The 23,243-nt window shown below is 43.3% G+C and overlaps 11 non-coding genes across 11 annotated transcripts; all 11 read left to right on the forward strand.

Annotated features, from left to right (window-relative positions):
- The first annotated feature begins 781 nt into the window (after positions 1–781).
- Positions 782–853, forward strand: trnac-gca (transfer RNA cysteine (anticodon GCA)). Its single transcript has one exon. It is a non-coding gene; the product is annotated as a tRNA-Cys (tRNA).
- A 1,550-nt stretch (positions 854–2,403) lies between these two features.
- trnac-gca (transfer RNA cysteine (anticodon GCA)) lies at positions 2,404–2,475 on the forward strand. Its single transcript has one exon. It is a non-coding gene; the product is annotated as a tRNA-Cys (tRNA).
- Positions 2,476–5,636: 3,161 nt separating this feature from the next.
- trnac-gca (transfer RNA cysteine (anticodon GCA)) lies at positions 5,637–5,708 on the forward strand. The gene has a single exon. It is a non-coding gene; the product is annotated as a tRNA-Cys (tRNA).
- Positions 5,709–7,266: 1,558 nt separating this feature from the next.
- On the forward strand, positions 7,267–7,338 carry trnac-gca (transfer RNA cysteine (anticodon GCA)). Its single transcript has one exon. It is a non-coding gene; the product is annotated as a tRNA-Cys (tRNA).
- Positions 7,339–8,888: 1,550 nt separating this feature from the next.
- On the forward strand, positions 8,889–8,960 carry trnac-gca (transfer RNA cysteine (anticodon GCA)). Its single transcript has one exon. It is a non-coding gene; the product is annotated as a tRNA-Cys (tRNA).
- Positions 8,961–12,121: 3,161 nt separating this feature from the next.
- Positions 12,122–12,193, forward strand: trnac-gca (transfer RNA cysteine (anticodon GCA)). The gene has a single exon. It is a non-coding gene; the product is annotated as a tRNA-Cys (tRNA).
- A 1,550-nt stretch (positions 12,194–13,743) lies between these two features.
- Positions 13,744–13,815, forward strand: trnac-gca (transfer RNA cysteine (anticodon GCA)). The gene has a single exon. It is a non-coding gene; the product is annotated as a tRNA-Cys (tRNA).
- Positions 13,816–15,373: 1,558 nt separating this feature from the next.
- trnac-gca (transfer RNA cysteine (anticodon GCA)) lies at positions 15,374–15,445 on the forward strand. Its single transcript has one exon. It is a non-coding gene; the product is annotated as a tRNA-Cys (tRNA).
- A 1,550-nt stretch (positions 15,446–16,995) lies between these two features.
- trnac-gca (transfer RNA cysteine (anticodon GCA)) lies at positions 16,996–17,067 on the forward strand. The gene has a single exon. It is a non-coding gene; the product is annotated as a tRNA-Cys (tRNA).
- Positions 17,068–20,228: 3,161 nt separating this feature from the next.
- On the forward strand, positions 20,229–20,300 carry trnac-gca (transfer RNA cysteine (anticodon GCA)). The gene has a single exon. It is a non-coding gene; the product is annotated as a tRNA-Cys (tRNA).
- A 1,550-nt stretch (positions 20,301–21,850) lies between these two features.
- On the forward strand, positions 21,851–21,922 carry trnac-gca (transfer RNA cysteine (anticodon GCA)). The gene has a single exon. It is a non-coding gene; the product is annotated as a tRNA-Cys (tRNA).
- Positions 21,923–23,243: the final 1,321 nt, after the last annotated feature.

A 23,243-nucleotide genomic window follows, 5' to 3' on the forward strand; every position in this document is an offset into this window, starting at 1 on the left:
GCACAGACACAAGATAAGTCAAAAACTACTGACAAATCTGACAAGTCTGACAAATCTGACAAATCTGACAAATCCTTTTTCTTTAGGAGAATTCCCAGTAAACGCCCAACCTATAGCATTTGTATGATGCTAAACCTATTTATAAGCATTACTAGTGCCCCTTTTCCATTAGCACCTACTTTGCTCAACTCTATTCAGCCCTGCTTTAGCACATTTCCATTTGGTGCTACCGCCTCAGACCAGGTACACTTTTAGTACCCTCTTCTCCCTTGGGCCAAGTCGAGCAAAGCAGGGACTAAACGTGACGTCCACAGACTATCAGATGTTGATTGGGTAAAAGTGTAACGTTTCTGCAGCAGCAGAAGTTGTCGGAACACTGTTGTGGCATCTGTAAACAAGCTGCGCCTTACACAAGTTTCGTGGCTGAAGGATAATAAACAACTGTTGTGCAAAAGCTAGCGCAGCTGGCATCGGCTGTTTCCTCCGGTCCAGAATAAAGCCACTCATGTCAAGACGACAAATAAAACAAGCGGAACCGTTCTACTTTAGATGCGCGTTCAAACTGTGTATTTAGCCTTTTTTGAATGGGTTGCAATAGGGCAGATAAAAGTTTGGAATGCACAGAAAAACGGCATGAGGTCAAACTCAGTCAATACCAGAGGAGGGTAAACTACAATCAACCCTTAATAAAAAGGTAGATAAGTGTGCAAGCTTAAAGCTCAGCTAACACTGTGTGATTGTGTCATTGTGTCTTTGCCACCCTCATATTTGCAGACAGGTAGGGGGTATAGCTCAGTGGTAGAGTATTTGACTGCAGATCAAGAGGTCCCCGGTTCAAATCCGGCTGCTCCCTTTACTTAAATAGAATTTGTATTTGTTAAAAGACCAACTGCAATGTTGGCATTCCGCAGACTGCCCTTTCAACTTCATACCAATGTCTCAAGAGGGTGTAAGATGGCATTTAAGATACAGTTCCGCCCCTTTCCTTGACTTGATTTTAGCTATAGCTTTTTTGCACTTGGTAACACTCTGTCATCGTCGTAGTGAGCGTGGTTGATTAAGACATCAAGACAACATCCTCTGCAAACAACAGTGGCGCAAAGGCCTGACCATCAGGCGCTCGCCTTCGAGCCTAATGCATGAGGTCAAATCTTATCCTTGCCTTGAGAAGTATTTAAAACAAATAGATAGGTGTGCAGAGACACAGCATAAAAAGTATGATGTAACAGTTCTGTTGAGCCAATGCATGTGCTCCACCAAATATTTCAGAATATACACAAGTGAGGTGGCTACAGGTACATCTTGTATATTTTGAACAAAAGGACAGTTGAAGAGTTCCTGATTACGTTTGCTTTTCACATAATAGTCAATCTACAGCAATTTACACGTCCTCATTCAGCGTTGTCGCTAAGCATCCAAAAGATATGCCTATGCCCATCCATCATCAATGAGAAGGAGCGGAAAAACGGGGCACAGAAAGTACAACACACAATGAAGTCCCCTGAAGGTTTCCATGCCCACATTCTCTCAACTCCGCAGCAGCATGTGCTGTGTCATCTGAAAAGACCTCAAAGGCTTGCCTCACACCACATGGAAACCTTGATGAGCCTGTAAGGTCTATCGCACAGACACAAGATAAGTCAAAAACTACTGACAAATCTGACAAGTCTGACAAATCTGACAAATCTGACAAATCCTTTTTCTTTAGGAGAATACCCAGTAAACGCCCAACCTATAGCATTTGTATGATGCTAAACCTATTTATAAGCATTACTAGTGCCCCTTTTCCATTAGCACCTACTTTGCTCAACTCTATTCAGCCCTGCTTTAGCACATTTCCATTTGGTGCTACCGCCTCAGACCAGGTACACTTTTAGTACCCTCTTCTCCCTTGGGCCAAGTCGAGCAAAGCAGGGACTAAACGTGACGTCCACAGACTATCAGATGTTGATTGGGTAAAAGTGTAACGTTTCTGCAGCAGCAGAAGTTGTCGGAACACTGTTGTGGCATCTGTAAACAAGCTGCGCCTTACACAAGTTTCGTGGCTGAAGGATAATAAACAACTGTTGTGCAAAAGCTAGCGCAGCTGGCATCGGCTGTTTCCTCCGGTCCAGAATAAAGCCACTCATGTCAAGACGACAAATAAAACAAGCGGAACCGTTCTACTTTAGATGCGCGTTCAAACTGTGTATTTAGCCTTTTTTGAATGGGTTGCAATAGGGCAGATAAAAGTTTGGAATGCACAGAAAAACGGCATGAGGTCAAACTCAGTCAATACCAGAGGAGGGTAAACTACAATCAACCCTTAATAAAAAGGTAGATAAGTGTGCAAGCTTAAAGCTCAGCTAACACTGTGTGATTGTGTCATTGTGTCTTTGCCACCCTCATATTTGCAGACAGGTAGGGGGTATAGCTCAGTGGTAGAGCATTTGACTGCAGATCAAGAGGTCCCCGGTTCAAATCCGGCTGCTCCCTTTACTTTAATAGAATTTGTATTTGTTAAAAGACCAACTGCAATGTTGGCATTCCGCAGACTGCCCTTTCAACTTCATACCAATGTCTCAAGAGGGTGTAAGATGGCATTTAAGATACAGTTCCGCCCCTTTCCTTGACTTGATTTTAGCTATAGCTTTTTTGCACTTGGTAACACTCTGTCATCGTCGTAGTGAGCGTGGTTGATTAAGACATCAAGACAACATCCTCTGCAAACAACAGTGGCGCAAAGGCCTGACCATCAGGCGCTCGCCTTCGAGCCTAATGCATGAGGTCAAATCTTATCCTTGCCTTGAGAAGTATTTAAAACAAATAGATAGGTGTGCAGAGACACAGCATAAAAAGTATGATGTAACAGTTCTGTTGAGCCAATGCATGTGCTCCACCAAATATTTCAGAATATACACAAGTGAGGTGGCTACAGGTACATCTTGTATATTTTGAACAAAAGGACAGTTGAAGAGTTCCTGATTACGTTTGCTTTTCACATAATAGTCAATCTACAGCAATTTACACGTCCTCATTCAGCGTTGTCGCTAAGCATCCAAAAGATATGCCTATGCCCATCCATCATCAATGAGAAGGAGCGGAAAAACGGGGCACAGAAAGTACAACACACAATGAAGTCCCCTGAAGGTTTCCATGCCCACATTCTCTCAACTCCGCAGCAGCATGTGCTGTGTGATCTGAAAAGACCTCAAAGGCTTGCCTCACACCACATGGAAACCTTGATGAGCCTGTAAGGTCTATCGCACAGACACAAGATAAGTCAAAAACTACTGACAAATCTGACAAGTCTGACAAATCTGACAAATCTGACAAATCCTTTTTCTTTAGGAGAATACCCAGTAAACGCCCAACCTATAGCATTTGTATGATGCTAAACCTATTTATAAGCATTACTAGTGCCCCTTTTCCATTAGCACCTACTTTGCTCAACTCTATTCAGCCCTGCTTTAGCACATTTCCATTTGGTGCTACCGCCTCAGACCAGGTACACTTTTAGTACCCTCTTCTCCCTTGGGCCAAGTCGAGCAAAGCAGGGACTAAACGTGACGTCCACAGACTATCAGATGTTGATTGGGTAAAAGTGTAACGTTTCTGCAGCAGCAGAAGTTGTCGGAACACTGTTGTGGCATCTGTAAACAAGCTGCGCCTTACACAAGTTTCGTGGCTGAAGGATAATAAACAACTGTTGTGCAAAAGCTAGCGCAGCTGGCATCGGCTGTTTCCTCCGGTCCAGAATAAAGCCACTCATGTCAAGACGACAAATAAAACAAGCGAAACCGTTCTACTTTAGATGCGCGTTCAAACTGTGTATTTAGCCTTTTTTGAATGGGTTGCAATAGGGCAGATAAAAGTTTGGAATGCACAGAAAAACGGCATGAGGTCAAACTCAGTCAATACCAGAGGAGGGTAAACTACAATCAACCCTTAATAAAAAGGTAGATAAGTGTGCAAGCTTAAAGCTCAGCTAACACTGTGTGATTGTGTCATTGTGTCTTTGCCACCCTCATATTTGCAGACAGGTAGGGGGTATAGCTCAGTGGTAGAGCATTTGACTGCAGATCAAGAGGTCCCCCGATGCTCCCTTTACTTAAATAGAATTTGTATTTGTTAAAAGACCAACTGCAATGTTGGTATTCCGCAGACTGCCCTTTCAACTTCATACCAATGTCTCAAGAGGGTGTAAGATGGCATTTAAGATACAGTTCCGCCCCTTTCCTTGACTTGATTTTAGCTATAGCTTTTTTGCACTTGGTAACACTCTGTCATCGTCGTAGTGAGCGTGGTTGATTAAGACATCAAGACAACATCCTCTGCAAACAACAGTGGCGCAAAGGCCTGACCATCAGGCGCTCGCCTTCGAGCCTAATGCATGAGGTCAAATCTTATCCTTGCCTTGAGAAGTATTTAAAACAAATAGATAGGTGTGCAGAGACACAGCATAAAAAGTATGATGTAACAGTTCTGTTGAGCCAATGCATGTGCTCCACCAAATATTTCAGAATATACACAAGTGAGGTGGCTACAGGTACATCTTGTATATTTTGAACAAAAGGACAGTTGAAGAGTTCCTGATTACGTTTGCTTTTCACATAATAGTCAATCTACAGCAATTTACACGTCCTCATTCAGCGTTGTCGCTAAGCATCCAAAAGATATGCCTATGCCCATCCATCATCAATGAGAAGGAGCGGAAAAACGGGGCACAGAAAGTACAACACACAATGAAGTCCCCTGAAGGTTTCCATGCCCACATTCTCTCAACTCCGCAGCAGCATGTGCTGTGTGATCTGAAAAGACCTCAAAGGCTTGCCTCACACCACATGGAAACCTTGATGAGCCTGTAAGGTCTATCGCACAGACACAAGATAAGTCAAAAACTACTGACAAATCTGACAAGTCTGACAAATCTGACAAATCTGACAAATCCTTTTTCTTTAGGAGAATACCCAGTAAACGCCCAACCTATAGCATTTGTATGATGCTAAACCTATTTATAAGCATTACTAGTGCCCCTTTTCCATTAGCACCTACTTTGCTCAACTCTATTCAGCCCTGCTTTAGCACATTTCCATTTGGTGCTACCGCCTCAGACCAGGTACACTTTTAGTACCCTCTTCTCCCTTGGGCCAAGTCGAGCAAAGCAGGGACTAAACGTGACGTCCACAGACTATCAGATGTTGATTGGGTAAAAGTGTAACGTTTCTGCAGCAGCAGAAGTTGTCGGAACACTGTTGTGGCATCTGTAAACAAGCTGCGCCTTACACAAGTTTCGTGGCTGAAGGATAATAAACAACTGTTGTGCAAAAGCTAGCGCAGCTGGCATCGGCTGTTTCCTCCGGTCCAGAATAAAGCCACTCATGTCAAGACGACAAATAAAACAAGCGGAACCGTTCTACTTTTGATGCGCGTTCAAACTGTGTATTTAGCCTTTTTTGAATGGGTTGCAATAGGGCAGATAAAAGTTTGGAATGCACAGAAAAACGGCATGAGGTCAAACTCAGTCAATACCAGAGGAGGGTAAACTACAATCAACCCTTAATAAAAAGGTAGATAAGTGTGCAAGCTTAAAGCTCAGCTAACACTGTGTGATTGTGTCATTGTGTCTTTGCCACCCTCATATTTGCAGACAGGTAGGGGGTATAGCTCAGTGGTAGAGCATTTGACTGCAGATCAAGAGGTCCCCGGTTCAAATCCGGATGCTCCCTTTACTTAAATAGAATTTGTATTTGTTAAAAGACCAACTGCAATGTTGGCATTCCGCAGACTGCCCTTTCAACTTCATACCAATTTCTCAAGAGGGTGTAAGATGGCATTTAAGATACAGTTCCGCCCCTTTCCTTGAGTTGCTTTTAGCTATAGCTTTTTTGCACTTGGTAACACTCTGTCATCGTCGTAGTGAGCGTGGTTGATTAAGACATCAAGACAACATCCTCTGCAAACAACAGTGGCGCAAAGGCCTGACCATCAGGCGCTCGCCTTCGAGCCTAATGCATGAGGTCAAATCTTATCCTTGCCTTGAGAAGTATTTAAAACAAATAGATAGGTGTGCAGCGACACAGCATATAAAGTATGATGTAACAGTTCTGTTGAGCCAATGTATGTGCTCCACCAAATATTTCAGAATATACACAAGGGCAGAGGTGAGGTGGCTACAGGTACATCTTGTATATTTTGAACAAAAGGACAGTTGAAGAGTTCCTGATTACGTTTGCTTTTCACATAATAGTCAATCTACAGCAATTTACACGTCCTCATTCAGCGTTGTCGCTAAGCATCCAAAAGATATGCCTATGCCCATCCATCATCAATGAGAAGGAGCGGAAAAACGGGGCACAGAAAGTACAACACACAATGAAGTCCCCTGAAGGTTTCCATGCCCACATTCTCTCAACTCCGCAGCAGCATGTGCTGTGTGATCTGAAAAGACCTCAAAGGCTTGCCTCACACCACATGGAAACCTTGATGAGCCTGTAAGGTCTATCGCACAGACACAAGATAAGTCAAAAACTACTGACAAATCTGACAAGTCTGACAAATCTGACATATCTGACAAATCCTTTTTCTTTAGGAGAATACCCAGTAAACGCCCAACCTATAGCATTTGTATGATGCTAAACCTATTTATAAGCATTACTAGTGCCCCTTTTCCATTAGCACCTACTTTGCTCAACTCTATTCAGCCCTGCTTTAGCACATTTCCATTTGGTGCTACCGCCTCAGACCAGGTACACTTTTAGTACCCTCTTCTCCCTTGGGCCAAGTCGAGCAAAGCAGGGACTAAACGTGACGTCCACAGACTATCAGATGTTGATTGGGTAAAAGTGTAACGTTTCTGCAGCAGCAGAAGTTGTCGGAACACTGTTGTGGCATCTGTAAACAAGCTGCGCCTTACACAAGTTTCGTGGCTGAAGGATAATAAACAACTGTTGTGCAAAAGCTAGCGCAGCTGGCATCGGCTGTTTCCTCCGGTCCAGAATAAAGCCACTCATGTCAAGACGACAAATAAAACAAGCGAAACCGTTCTACTTTAGATGCGCGTTCAAACTGTGTATTTAGCCTTTTTTGAATGGGTTGCAATAGGGCAGATAAAAGTTTGGAATGCACAGAAAAACGGCATGAGGTCAAACTCAGTCAATACCAGAGGAGGGTAAACTACAATCAACCCTTAATAAAAAGGTAGATAAGTGTGCAAGCTTAAAGCTCAGCTAACACTGTGTGATTGTGTCATTGTGTCTTTGCCACCCTCATATTTGCAGACAGGTAGGGGGTATAGCTCAGTGGTAGAGCATTTGACTGCAGATCAAGAGGTCCCCGGTTCAAATCCGGATGCTCCCTTTACTTAAATAGAATTTGTATTTGTTAAAAGACCAACTGCAATGTTGGTATTCCGCAGACTGCCCTTTCAACTTCATACCAATGTCTCAAGAGGGTGTAAGATGGCATTTAAGATACAGTTCCGCCCCTTTCCTTGACTTTATTTTAGCTATAGCTTTTTTGCACTTGGTAACACTCTGTCATCGTCGTAGTGAGCGTGGTTGATTAAGACATCAAGACAACATCCTCTGCAAACAACAGTGGCGCAAAGGCCTGACCATCAGGCGCTCGCCTTCGAGCCTAATGCATGAGGTCAAATCTTATCCTTGCCTTGAGAAGTATTTAAAACAAATAGATAGGTGTGCAGAGACACAGCATAAAAAGTATGATGTAACAGTTCTGTTGAGCCAATGCATGTGCTCCACCAAATATTTCAGAATATACACAAGTGAGGTGGCTACAGGTACATCTTGTATATTTTGAACAAAAGGACAGTTGAAGAGTTCCTGATTACGTTTGCTTTTCACATAATAGTCAATCTACAGCAATTTACACGTCCTCATTCAGCGTTGTCGCTAAGCATCCAAAAGATATGCCTATGCCCATCCATCATCAATGAGAAGGAGCGGAAAAACGGGGCACAGAAAGTACAACACACAATGAAGTCCCCTGAAGGTTTCCATGCCCACATTCTCTCAACTCCGCAGCAGCATGTGCTGTGTCATCTGAAAAGACCTCAAAGGCTTGCCTCACACCACATGGAAACCTTGATGAGCCTGTAAGGTCTATCGCACAGACACAAGATAAGTCAAAAACTACTGACAAATCTGACAAGTCTGACAAATCTGACAAATCTGACAAATCCTTTTTCTTTAGGAGAATACCCAGTAAACGCCCAACCTATAGCATTTGTATGATGCTAAACCTATTTATAAGCATTACTAGTGCCCCTTTTCCATTAGCACCTACTTTGCTCAACTCTATTCAGCCCTGCTTTAGCACATTTCCATTTGGTGCTACCGCCTCAGACCAGGTACACTTTTAGTACCCTCTTCTCCCTTGGGCCAAGTCGAGCAAAGCAGGGACTAAACGTGACGTCCACAGACTATCAGATGTTGATTGGGTAAAAGTGTAACGTTTCTGCAGCAGCAGAAGTTGTCGGAACACTGTTGTGGCATCTGTAAACAAGCTGCGCCTTACACAAGTTTCGTGGCTGAAGGATAATAAACAACTGTTGTGCAAAAGCTAGCGCAGCTGGCATCGGCTGTTTCCTCCGGTCCAGAATAAAGCCACTCATGTCAAGACGACAAATAAAACAAGCGGAACCGTTCTACTTTAGATGCGCGTTCAAACTGTGTATTTAGCCTTTTTTGAATGGGTTGCAATAGGGCAGATAAAAGTTTGGAATGCACAGAAAAACGGCATGAGGTCAAACTCAGTCAATACCAGAGGAGGGTAAACTACAATCAACCCTTAATAAAAAGGTAGATAAGTGTGCAAGCTTAAAGCTCAGCTAACACTGTGTGATTGTGTCATTGTGTCTTTGCCACCCTCATATTTGCAGACAGGTAGGGGGTATAGCTCAGTGGTAGAGCATTTGACTGCAGATCAAGAGGTACCCGGTTCAAATCCGGCTGCTCCCTTTACTTAAATAGAATTTGTATTTGTTAAAAGACCAACTGCAATGTTGGCATTCCGCAGACTGCCCTTTCAACTTCATACCAATGTCTCAAGAGGGTGTAAGATGGCATTTAAGATACAGTTCCGCCCCTTTCCTTGACTTGATTTTAGCTATAGCTTTTTTGCACTTGGTAACACTCTGTCATCGTCGTAGTGAGCGTGGTTGATTAAGTCATCAAGACAACATCCTCTGCAAACAACAGTGGCGCAAAGGCCTGACCATCAGGCGCTCGCCTTCTAGCCTAATGCATGAGGTCAAATCTTATCCTTGCCTTGAGAAGTATTTAAAACAAATAGATAGGTGTGCAGAGACACAGCATAAAAAGTATGATGTAACAGTTCTGTTGAGCCAATGCATGTGCTCCACCAAATATTTCAGAATATACACAAGTGAGGTGGCTACAGGTACATCTTGTATATTTTGAACAAAAGGACAGTTGAAGAGTTCCTGATTACGTTTGCTTTTCACATAATAGTCAATCTACAGCAATTTACACGTCCTCATTCAGCGTTGTCGCTAAGCATCCAAAAGATATGCCTATGCCCATCCATCATCAATGAGAAGGAGCGGAAAAACGGGGCACAGAAAGTACAACACACAATGAAGTCCCCTGAAGGTTTCCATGCCCACATTCTCTCAACTCCGCAGCAGCATGTGCTGTGTGATCTGAAAAGACCTCAAAGGCTTGCCTCACACCACATGGAAACCTTGATGAGCCTGTAAGGTCTATCGCACAGACACAAGATAAGTCAAAAACTACTGACAAATCTGACAAGTCTGACAAATCTGACAAATCTGACAAATCCTTTTTCTTTAGGAGAATACCCAGTAAACGCCCAACCTATAGCATTTGTATGATGCTAAACCTATTTATAAGCATTACTAGTGCCCCTTTTCCATTAGCACCTACTTTGCTCAACTCTATTCAGCCCTGCTTTAGCACATTTCCATTTGGTGCTACCGCCTCAGACCAGGTACACTTTTAGTACCCTCTTCTCCCTTGGGCCAAGTCGAGCAAAGCAGGGACTAAACGTGACGTCCACAGACTATCAGATGTTGATTGGGTAAAAGTGTAACGTTTCTGCAGCAGCAGAAGTTGTCGGAACACTGTTGTGGCATCTGTAAACAAGCTGCGCCTTACACAAGTTTCGTGGCTGAAGGATAATAAACAACTGTTGTGCAAAAGCTAGCGCAGCTGGCATCGGCTGTTTCCTCCGGTCCAGAATAAAGCCACTCATGTCAAGACGACAAATAAAACAAGCGAAACCGTTCTACTTTAGATGCGCGTTCAAACTGTGTATTTAGCCTTTTTTGAATGGGTTGCAATAGGGCAGATAAAAGTTTGGAATGCACAGAAAAACGGCATGAGGTCAAACTCAGTCAATACCAGAGGAGGGTAAACTACAATCAACCCTTAATAAAAAGGTAGATAAGTGTGCAAGCTTAAAGCTCAGCTAACACTGTGTGATTGTGTCATTGTGTCTTTGCCACCCTCATATTTGCAGACAGGTAGGGGGTATAGCTCAGTGGTAGAGCATTTGACTGCAGATCAAGAGGTCCCCCGATGCTCCCTTTACTTAAATAGAATTTGTATTTGTTAAAAGACCAACTGCAATGTTGGTATTCCGCAGACTGCCCTTTCAACTTCATACCAATGTCTCAAGAGGGTGTAAGATGGCATTTAAGATACAGTTCCGCCCCTTTCCTTGACTTGATTTTAGCTATAGCTTTTTTGCACTTGGTAACACTCTGTCATCGTCGTAGTGAGCGTGGTTGATTAAGACATCAAGACAACATCCTCTGCAAACAACAGTGGCGCAAAGGCCTGACCATCAGGCGCTCGCCTTCGAGCCTAATGCATGAGGTCAAATCTTATCCTTGCCTTGAGAAGTATTTAAAACAAATAGATAGGTGTGCAGAGACACAGCATAAAAAGTATGATGTAACAGTTCTGTTGAGCCAATGCATGTGCTCCACCAAATATTTCAGAATATACACAAGTGAGGTGGCTACAGGTACATCTTGTATATTTTGAACAAAAGGACAGTTGAAGAGTTCCTGATTACGTTTGCTTTTCACATAATAGTCAATCTACAGCAATTTACACGTCCTCATTCAGCGTTGTCGCTAAGCATCCAAAAGATATGCCTATGCCCATCCATCATCAATGAGAAGGAGCGGAAAAACGGGGCACAGAAAGTACAACACACAATGAAGTCCCCTGAAGGTTTCCATGCCCACATTCTCTCAACTCCGCAGCAGCATGTGCTGTGTGATCTGAAAAGACCTCAAAGGCTTGCCTCACACCACATGGAAACCTTGATGAGCCTGTAAGGTCTATCGCACAGACACAAGATAAGTCAAAAACTACTGACAAATCTGACAAGTCTGACAAATCTGACAAATCTGACAAATCCTTTTTCTTTAGGAGAATACCCAGTAAACGCCCAACCTATAGCATTTGTATGATGCTAAACCTATTTATAAGCATTACTAGTGCCCCTTTTCCATTAGCACCTACTTTGCTCAACTCTATTCAGCCCTGCTTTAGCACATTTCCATTTGGTGCTACCGCCTCAGACCAGGTACACTTTTAGTACCCTCTTCTCCCTTGGGCCAAGTCGAGCAAAGCAGGGACTAAACGTGACGTCCACAGACTATCAGATGTTGATTGGGTAAAAGTGTAACGTTTCTGCAGCAGCAGAAGTTGTCGGAACACTGTTGTGGCATCTGTAAACAAGCTGCGCCTTACACAAGTTTCGTGGCTGAAGGATAATAAACAACTGTTGTGCAAAAGCTAGCGCAGCTGGCATCGGCTGTTTCCTCCGGTCCAGAATAAAGCCACTCATGTCAAGACGACAAATAAAACAAGCGGAACCGTTCTACTTTAGATGCGCGTTCAAACTGTGTATTTAGCCTTTTTTGAATGGGTTGCAATAGGGCAGATAAAAGTTTGGAATGCACAGAAAAACGGCATGAGGTCAAACTCAGTCAATACCAGAGGAGGGTAAACTACAATCAACCCTTAATAAAAAGGTAGATAAGTGTGCAAGCTTAAAGCTCAGCTAACACTGTGTGATTGTGTCATTGTGTCTTTGCCACCCTCATATTTGCAGACAGGTAGGGGGTATAGCTCAGTGGTAGAGCATTTGACTGCAGATCAAGAGGTCCCCGGTTCAAATCCGGATGCTCCCTTTACTTAAATAGAATTTGTATTTGTTAAAAGACCAACTGCAATGTTGGTATTCCGCAGACTGCCCTTTCAACTTCATACCAATGTCTCAAGAGGGTGTAAGATGGCATTTAAGATACAGTTCCGCCCCTTTCCTTGACTTGATTTTAGCTATAGCTTTTTTGCACTTGGTAACACTCTGTCATCGTCGTAGTGAGCGTGGTTGATTAAGACATCAAGACAACATCCTCTGCAAACAACAGTGGCGCAAAGGCCTGACCATCAGGCGCTCGCCTTCGAGCCTAATGCATGAGGTCAAATCTTATCCTTGCCTTGAGAAGTATTTAAAACAAATAGATAGGTGTGCAGAGACACAGCATAAAAAGTATGATGTAACAGTTCTGTTGAGCCAATGCATGTGCTCCACCAAATATTTCAGAATATACACAAGTGAGGTGGCTACAGGTACATCTTGTATATTTTGAACAAAAGGACAGTTGAAGAGTTCCTGATTACGTTTGCTTTTCACATAATAGTCAATCTACAGCAATTTACACGTCCTCATTCAGCGTTGTCGCTAAGCATCCAAAAGATATGCCTATGCCCATCCATCATCAATGAGAAGGAGCGGAAAAACGGGGCACAGAAAGTACAACACACAATGAAGTCCCCTGAAGGTTTCCATGCCCACATTCTCTCAACTCCGCAGCAGCATGTGCTGTGTGATCTGAAAAGACCTCAAAGGCTTGCCTCACACCACATGGAAACCTTGATGAGCCTGTAAGGTCTATCGCACAGACACAAGATAAGTCAAAAACTACTGACAAATCTGACAAGTCTGACAAATCTGACAAATCTGACAAATCCTTTTTCTTTAGGAGAATACCCAGTAAACGCCCAACCTATAGCATTTGTATGATGCTAAACCTATTTATAAGCATTACTAGTGCCCCTTTTCCATTAGCACCTACTTTGCTCAACTCTATTCAGCCCTGCTTTAGCACATTTCCATTTGGTGCTACCGCCTCAGACCAGGTACACTTTTAGTACCCTCTTCTCCCTTGGGCCAAGTCGAGCAAAGCAGGGACTAAACGTGACGTCCACAGACTATCAGATGTTGATTGGGTAAAAGTGTAACGTTTCTGCAGCAGCAGAAGTTGTCGGAACACTGTTGTGGCATCTGTAAACAAGCTGCGCCTTACACAAGTTTCGTGGCTGAAGGATAATAAACAACTGTTGTGCAAAAGCTAGCGCAGCTGGCATCGGCTGTTTCCTCCGGTCCAGAATAAAGCCACTCATGTCAAGACGACAAATAAAACAAGCGGAACCGTTCTACTTTTGATGCGCGTTCAAACTGTGTATTTAGCCTTTTTTGAATGGGTTGCAATAGGGCAGATAAAAGTTTGGAATGCACAGAAAAACGGCATGAGGTCAAACTCAGTCAATACCAGAGGAGGGTAAACTACAATCAACCCTTAATAAAAAGGTAGATAAGTGTGCAAGCTTAAAGCTCAGCTAACACTGTGTGATTGTGTCATTGTGTCTTTGCCACCCTCATATTTGCAGACAGGTAGGGGGTATAGCTCAGTGGTAGAGCATTTGACTGCAGATCAAGAGGTCCCCGGTTCAAATCCGGATGCTCCCTTTACTTAAATAGAATTTGTATTTGTTAAAAGACCAACTGCAATGTTGGCATTCCGCAGACTGCCCTTTCAACTTCATACCAATTTCTCAAGAGGGTGTAAGATGGCATTTAAGATACAGTTCCGCCCCTTTCCTTGAGTTGCTTTTAGCTATAGCTTTTTTGCACTTGGTAACACTCTGTCATCGTCGTAGTGAGCGTGGTTGATTAAGACATCAAGACAACATCCTCTGCAAACAACAGTGGCGCAAAGGCCTGACCATCAGGCGCTCGCCTTCGAGCCTAATGCATGAGGTCAAATCTTATCCTTGCCTTGAGAAGTATTTAAAACAAATAGATAGGTGTGCAGCGACACAGCATATAAAGTATGATGTAACAGTTCTGTTGAGCCAATGTATGTGCTCCACCAAATATTTCAGAATATACACAAGGGCAGAGGTGAGGTGGCTACAGGTACATCTTGTATATTTTGAACAAAAGGACAGTTGAAGAGTTCCTGATTACGTTTGCTTTTCACATAATAGTCAATCTACAGCAATTTACACGTCCTCATTCAGCGTTGTCGCTAAGCATCCAAAAGATATGCCTATGCCCATCCATCATCAATGAGAAGGAGCGGAAAAACGGGGCACAGAAAGTACAACACACAATGAAGTCCCCTGAAGGTTTCCATGCCCACATTCTCTCAACTCCGCAGCAGCATGTGCTGTGTGATCTGAAAAGACCTCAAAGGCTTGCCTCACACCACATGGAAACCTTGATGAGCCTGTAAGGTCTATCGCACAGACACAAGATAAGTCAAAAACTACTGACAAATCTGACAAGTCTGACAAATCTGACATATCTGACAAATCCTTTTTCTTTAGGAGAATACCCAGTAAACGCCCAACCTATAGCATTTGTATGATGCTAAACCTATTTATAAGCATTACTAGTGCCCCTTTTCCATTAGCACCTACTTTGCTCAACTCTATTCAGCCCTGCTTTAGCACATTTCCATTTGGTGCTACCGCCTCAGACCAGGTACACTTTTAGTACCCTCTTCTCCCTTGGGCCAAGTCGAGCAAAGCAGGGACTAAACGTGACGTCCACAGACTATCAGATGTTGATTGGGTAAAAGTGTAACGTTTCTGCAGCAGCAGAAGTTGTCGGAACACTGTTGTGGCATCTGTAAACAAGCTGCGCCTTACACAAGTTTCGTGGCTGAAGGATAATAAACAACTGTTGTGCAAAAGCTAGCGCAGCTGGCATCGGCTGTTTCCTCCGGTCCAGAATAAAGCCACTCATGTCAAGACGACAAATAAAACAAGCGAAACCGTTCTACTTTAGATGCGCGTTCAAACTGTGTATTTAGCCTTTTTTGAATGGGTTGCAATAGGGCAGATAAAAGTTTGGAATGCACAGAAAAACGGCATGAGGTCAAACTCAGTCAATACCAGAGGAGGGTAAACTACAATCAACCCTTAATAAAAAGGTAGATAAGTGTGCAAGCTTAAAGCTCAGCTAACACTGTGTGATTGTGTCATTGTGTCTTTGCCACCCTCATATTTGCAGACAGGTAGGGGGTATAGCTCAGTGGTAGAGCATTTGACTGCAGATCAAGAGGTCCCCGGTTCAAATCCGGATGCTCCCTTTACTTAAATAGAATTTGTATTTGTTAAAAGACCAACTGCAATGTTGGTATTCCGCAGACTGCCCTTTCAACTTCATACCAATGTCTCAAGAGGGTGTAAGATGGCATTTAAGATACAGTTCCGCCCCTTTCCTTGACTTTATTTTAGCTATAGCTTTTTTGCACTTGGTAACACTCTGTCATCGTCGTAGTGAGCGTGGTTGATTAAGACATCAAGACAACATCCTCTGCAAACAACAGTGGCGCAAAGGCCTGACCATCAGGCGCTCGCCTTCGAGCCTAATGCATGAGGTCAAATCTTATCCTTGCCTTGAGAAGTATTTAAAACAAATAGATAGGTGTGCAGAGACACAGCATAAAAAGTATGATGTAACAGTTCTGTTGAGCCAATGCATGTGCTCCACCAAATATTTCAGAATATACACAAGTGAGGTGGCTACAGGTACATCTTGTATATTTTGAACAAAAGGACAGTTGAAGAGTTCCTGATTACGTTTGCTTTTCACATAATAGTCAATCTACAGCAATTTACACGTCCTCATTCAGCGTTGTCGCTAAGCATCCAAAAGATATGCCTATGCCCATCCATCATCAATGAGAAGGAGCGGAAAAACGGGGCACAGAAAGTACAACACACAATGAAGTCCCCTGAAGGTTTCCATGCCCACATTCTCTCAACTCCGCAGCAGCATGTGCTGTGTCATCTGAAAAGACCTCAAAGGCTTGCCTCACACCACATGGAAACCTTGATGAGCCTGTAAGGTCTATCGCACAGACACAAGATAAGTCAAAAACTACTGACAAATCTGACAAGTCTGACAAATCTGACAAATCTGACAAATCCTTTTTCTTTAGGAGAATACCCAGTAAACGCCCAACCTATAGCATTTGTATGATGCTAAACCTATTTATAAGCATTACTAGTGCCCCTTTTCCATTAGCACCTACTTTGCTCAACTCTATTCAGCCCTGCTTTAGCACATTTCCATTTGGTGCTACCGCCTCAGACCAGGTACACTTTTAGTACCCTCTTCTCCCTTGGGCCAAGTCGAGCAAAGCAGGGACTAAACGTGACGTCCACAGACTATCAGATGTTGATTGGGTAAAAGTGTAACGTTTCTGCAGCAGCAGAAGTTGTCGGAACACTGTTGTGGCATCTGTAAACAAGCTGCGCCTTACACAAGTTTCGTGGCTGAAGGATAATAAACAACTGTTGTGCAAAAGCTAGCGCAGCTGGCATCGGCTGTTTCCTCCGGTCCAGAATAAAGCCACTCATGTCAAGACGACAAATAAAACAAGCGGAACCGTTCTACTTTAGATGCGCGTTCAAACTGTGTATTTAGCCTTTTTTGAATGGGTTGCAATAGGGCAGATAAAAGTTTGGAATGCACAGAAAAACGGCATGAGGTCAAACTCAGTCAATACCAGAGGAGGGTAAACTACAATCAACCCTTAATAAAAAGGTAGATAAGTGTGCAAGCTTAAAGCTCAGCTAACACTGTGTGATTGTGTCATTGTGTCTTTGCCACCCTCATATTTGCAGACAGGTAGGGGGTATAGCTCAGTGGTAGAGCATTTGACTGCAGATCAAGAGGTACCCGGTTCAAATCCGGCTGCTCCCTTTACTTAAATAGAATTTGTATTTGTTAAAAGACCAACTGCAATGTTGGCATTCCGCAGACTGCCCTTTCAACTTCATACCAATGTCTCAAGAGGGTGTAAGATGGCATTTAAGATACAGTTCCGCCCCTTTCCTTGACTTGATTTTAGCTATAGCTTTTTTGCACTTGGTAACACTCTGTCATCGTCGTAGTGAGCGTGGTTGATTAAGTCATCAAGACAACATCCTCTGCAAACAACAGTGGCGCAAAGGCCTGACCATCAGGCGCTCGCCTTCTAGCCTAATGCATGAGGTCAAATCTTATCCTTGCCTTGAGAAGTATTTAAAACAAATAGATAGGTGTGCAGAGACACAGCATAAAAAGTATGATGTAACAGTTCTGTTGAGCCAATGCATGTGCTCCACCAAATATTTCAGAATATACACAAGTGAGGTGGCTACAGGTACATCTTGTATATTTTGAACAAAAGGACAGTTGAAGAGTTCCTGATTACGTTTGCTTTTCACATAATAGTCAATCTACAGCAATTTACACGTCCTCATTCAGCGTTGTCGCTAAGCATCCAAAAGATATGCCTATGCCCATCCATCATCAATGAGAAGGAGCGGAAAAACGGGGCACAGAAAGTACAACACACAATGAAGTCCCCTGAAGGTTTCCATGCCCACATTCTCTCAACTCCGCAGCAGCATGTGCTGTGTGATCTGAAAAGACCTCAAAGGCTTGCCTCACACCACATGGAAACCTTGATGAGCCTGTAAGGTCTATCGCACAGACACAAGATAAGTCAAAAACTACTGACAAATCTGACAAGTCTGACAAATCTGACAAATCTGACAAATCCTTTTTCTTTAGGAGAATACCCAGTAAACGCCCAACCTATAGCATTTGTATGATGCTAAACCTATTTATAAGCATTACTAGTGCCCCTTTTCCATTAGCACCTACTTTGCTCAACTCTATTCAGCCCTGCTTTAGCACATTTCCATTTGGTGCTACCGCCTCAGACCAGGTACACTTTTAGTACCCTCTTCTCCCTTGGGCCAAGTCGAGCAAAGCAGGGACTAAACGTGACGTCCACAGACTATCAGATGTTGATTGGGTAAAAGTGTAACGTTTCTGCAGCAGCAGAAGTTGTCGGAACACTGTTGTGGCATCTGTAAACAAGCTGCGCCTTACACAAGTTTCGTGGCTGAAGGATAATAAACAACTGTTGTGCAAAAGCTAGCGCAGCTGGCATCGGCTGTTTCCTCCGGTCCAGAATAAAGCCACTCATGTCAAGACGACAAATAAAACAAGCGAAACCGTTCTACTTTAGATGCGCGTTCAAACTGTGTATTTAGCCTTTTTTGAATGGGTTGCAATAGGGCAGATAAAAGTTTGGAATGCACAGAAAAACGGCATGAGGTCAAACTCAGTCAATACCAGAGGAGGGTAAACTACAATCAACCCTTAATAAAAAGGTAGATAAGTGTGCAAGCTTAAAGCTCAGCTAACACTGTGTGATTGTGTCATTGTGTCTTTGCCACCCTCATATTTGCAGACAGGTAGGGGGTATAGCTCAGTGGTAGAGCATTTGACTGCAGATCAAGAGGTCCCCCGATGCTCCCTTTACTTAAATAGAATTTGTATTTGTTAAAAGACCAACTGCAATGTTGGTATTCCGCAGACTGCCCTTTCAACTTCATACCAATGTCTCAAGAGGGTGTAAGATGGCATTTAAGATACAGTTCCGCCCCTTTCCTTGACTTGATTTTAGCTATAGCTTTTTTGCACTTGGTAACACTCTGTCATCGTCGTAGTGAGCGTGGTTGATTAAGACATCAAGACAACATCCTCTGCAAACAACAGTGGCGCAAAGGCCTGACCATCAGGCGCTCGCCTTCGAGCCTAATGCATGAGGTCAAATCTTATCCTTGCCTTGAGAAGTATTTAAAACAAATAGATAGGTGTGCAGAGACACAGCATAAAAAGTATGATGTAACAGTTCTGTTGAGCCAATGCATGTGCTCCACCAAATATTTCAGAATATACACAAGTGAGGTGGCTACAGGTACATCTTGTATATTTTGAACAAAAGGACAGTTGAAGAGTTCCTGATTACGTTTGCTTTTCACATAATAGTCAATCTACAGCAATTTACACGTCCTCATTCAGCGTTGTCGCTAAGCATCCAAAAGATATGCCTATGCCCATCCATCATCAATGAGAAGGAGCGGAAAAACGGGGCACAGAAAGTACAACACACAATGAAGTCCCCTGAAGGTTTCCATGCCCACATTCTCTCAACTCCGCAGCAGCATGTGCTGTGTGATCTGAAAAGACCTCAAAGGCTTGCCTCACACCACATGGAAACCTTGATGAGCCTGTAAGGTCTATCGCACAGACACAAGATAAGTCAAAAACTACTGACAAATCTGACAAGTCTGACAAATCTGACAAATCTGACAAATCCTTTTTCTTTAGGAGAATACCCAGTAAACGCCCAACCTATAGCATTTGTATGATGCTAAACCTATTTATAAGCATTACTAGTGCCCCTTTTCCATTAGCACCTACTTTGCTCAACTCTATTCAGCCCTGCTTTAGCACATTTCCATTTGGTGCTACCGCCTCAGACCAGGTACACTTTTAGTACCCTCTTCTCCCTTGGGCCAAGTCGAGCAAAGCAGGGACTAAACGTGACGTCCACAGACTATCAGATGTTGATTGGGTAAAAGTGTAACGTTTCTGCAGCAGCAGAAGTTGTCGGAACACTGTTGTGGCATCTGTAAACAAGCTGCGCCTTACACAAGTTTCGTGGCTGAAGGATAATAAACAACTGTTGTGCAAAAGCTAGCGCAGCTGGCATCGGCTGTTTCCTCCGGTCCAGAATAAAGCCACTCATGTCAAGACGACAAATAAAACAAGCGGAACCGTTCTACTTTAGATGCGCGTTCAAACTGTGTATTTAGCCTTTTTTGAATGGGTTGCAATAGGGCAGATAAAAGTTTGGAATGCACAGAAAAACGGCATGAGGTCAAACTCAGTCAATACCAGAGGAGGGTAAACTACAATCAACCCTTAATAAAAAGGTAGATAAGTGTGCAAGCTTAAAGCTCAGCTAACACTGTGTGATTGTGTCATTGTGTCTTTGCCACCCTCATATTTGCAGACAGGTAGGGGGTATAGCTCAGTGGTAGAGCATTTGACTGCAGATCAAGAGGTCCCCGGTTCAAATCCGGATGCTCCCTTTACTTAAATAGAATTTGTATTTGTTAAAAGACCAACTGCAATGTTGGTATTCCGCAGACTGCCCTTTCAACTTCATACCAATGTCTCAAGAGGGTGTAAGATGGCATTTAAGATACAGTTCCGCCCCTTTCCTTGACTTGATTTTAGCTATAGCTTTTTTGCACTTGGTAACACTCTGTCATCGTCGTAGTGAGCGTGGTTGATTAAGACATCAAGACAACATCCTCTGCAAACAACAGTGGCGCAAAGGCCTGACCATCAGGCGCTCGCCTTCGAGCCTAATGCATGAGGTCAAATCTTATCCTTGCCTTGAGAAGTATTTAAAACAAATAGATAGGTGTGCAGAGACACAGCATAAAAAGTATGATGTAACAGTTCTGTTGAGCCAATGCATGTGCTCCACCAAATATTTCAGAATATACACAAGTGAGGTGGCTACAGGTACATCTTGTATATTTTGAACAAAAGGACAGTTGAAGAGTTCCTGATTACGTTTGCTTTTCACATAATAGTCAATCTACAGCAATTTACACGTCCTCATTCAGCGTTGTCGCTAAGCATCCAAAAGATATGCCTATGCCCATCCATCATCAATGAGAAGGAGCGGAAAAACGGGGCACAGAAAGTACAACACACAATGAAGTCCCCTGAAGGTTTCCATGCCCACATTCTCTCAACTCCGCAGCAGCATGTGCTGTGTGATCTGAAAAGACCTCAAAGGCTTGCCTCACACCACATGGAAACCTTGATGAGCCTGTAAGGTCTATCGCACAGACACAAGATAAGTCAAAAACTACTGACAAATCTGACAAGTCTGACAAATCTGACAAATCTGACAAATCCTTTTTCTTTAGGAGAATACCCAGTAAACGCCCAACCTATAGCATTTGTATGATGCTAAACCTATTTATAAGCATTACTAGTGCCCCTTTTCCATTAGCACCTACTTTGCTCAACTCTATTCAGCCCTGCTTTAGCACATTTCCATTTGGTGCTACCGCCTCAGACCAGGTACACTTTTAGTACCCTCTTCTCCCTTGGGCCAAGTCGAGCAAAGCAGGGACTAAACGTGACGTCCACAGACTATCAGATGTTGATTGGGTAAAAGTGTAACGTTTCTGCAGCAGCAGAAGTTGTCGGAACACTGTTGTGGCATCTGTAAACAAGCTGCGCCTTACACAAGTTTCGTGGCTGAAGGATAATAAACAACTGTTGTGCAAAAGCTAGCGCAGCTGGCATCGGCTGTTTCCTCCGGTCCAGAATAAAGCCACTCATGTCAAGACGACAAATAAAACAAGCGGAACCGTTCTACTTTTGATGCGCGTTCAAACTGTGTATTTAGCCTTTTTTGAATGGGTTGCAATAGGGCAGATAAAAGTTTGGAATGCACAGAAAAACGGCATGAGGTCAAACTCAGTCAATACCAGAGGAGGGTAAACTACAATCAACCCTTAATAAAAAGGTAGATAAGTGTGCAAGCTTAAAGCTCAGCTAACACTGTGTGATTGTGTCATTGTGTCTTTGCCACCCTCATATTTGCAGACAGGTAGGGGGTATAGCTCAGTGGTAGAGCATTTGACTGCAGATCAAGAGGTCCCCGGTTCAAATCCGGATGCTCCCTTTACTTAAATAGAATTTGTATTTGTTAAAAGACCAACTGCAATGTTGGCATTCCGCAGACTGCCCTTTCAACTTCATACCAATTTCTCAAGAGGGTGTAAGATGGCATTTAAGATACAGTTCCGCCCCTTTCCTTGAGTTGCTTTTAGCTATAGCTTTTTTGCACTTGGTAACACTCTGTCATCGTCGTAGTGAGCGTGGTTGATTAAGACATCAAGACAACATCCTCTGCAAACAACAGTGGCGCAAAGGCCTGACCATCAGGCGCTCGCCTTCGAGCCTAATGCATGAGGTCAAATCTTATCCTTGCCTTGAGAAGTATTTAAAACAAATAGATAGGTGTGCAGCGACACAGCATATAAAGTATGATGTAACAGTTCTGTTGAGCCAATGTATGTGCTCCACCAAATATTTCAGAATATACACAAGGGCAGAGGTGAGGTGGCTACAGGTACATCTTGTATATTTTGAACAAAAGGACAGTTGAAGAGTTCCTGATTACGTTTGCTTTTCACATAATAGTCAATCTACAGCAATTTACACGTCCTCATTCAGCGTTGTCGCTAAGCATCCAAAAGATATGCCTATGCCCATCCATCATCAATGAGAAGGAGCGGAAAAACGGGGCACAGAAAGTACAACACACAATGAAGTCCCCTGAAGGTTTCCATGCCCACATTCTCTCAACTCCGCAGCAGCATGTGCTGTGTGATCTGAAAAGACCTCAAAGGCTTGCCTCACACCACATGGAAACCTTGATGAGCCTGTAAGGTCTATCGCACAGACACAAGATAAGTCAAAAACTACTGACAAATCTGACAAGTCTGACAAATCTGACATATCTGACAAATCCTTTTTCTTTAGGAGAATACCCAGTAAACGCCCAACCTATAGCATTTGTATGATGCTAAACCTATTTATAAGCATTACTAGTGCCCCTTTTCCATTAGCACCTACTTTGCTCAACTCTATTCAGCCCTGCTTTAGCACATTTCCATTTGGTGCTACCGCCTCAGACCAGGTACACTTTTAGTACCCTCTTCTCCCTTGGGCCAAGTCGAGCAAAGCAGGGACTAAACGTGACGTCCACAGACTATCAGATGTTGATTGGGTAAAAGTGTAACGTTTCTGCAGCAGCAGAAGTTGTCGGAACACTGTTGTGGCATCTGTAAACAAGCTGCGCCTTACACAAGTTTCGTGGCTGAAGGATAATAAACAACTGTTGTGCAAAAGCTAGCGCAGCTGGCATCGGCTGTTTCCTCCGGTCCAGAATAAAGCCACTCATGTCAAGACGACAAATAAAACAAGCGAAACCGTTCTAC

This window comes from Eucyclogobius newberryi, unplaced genomic scaffold (genome assembly GCF_026437365.1).
Source record: "Eucyclogobius newberryi isolate DKJ021-1_F unplaced genomic scaffold, fEucNew1.0.hap1 SCAF_6, whole genome shotgun sequence".
NCBI lineage: Eukaryota > Metazoa > Chordata > Actinopteri > Gobiiformes > Gobiidae > Eucyclogobius > Eucyclogobius newberryi.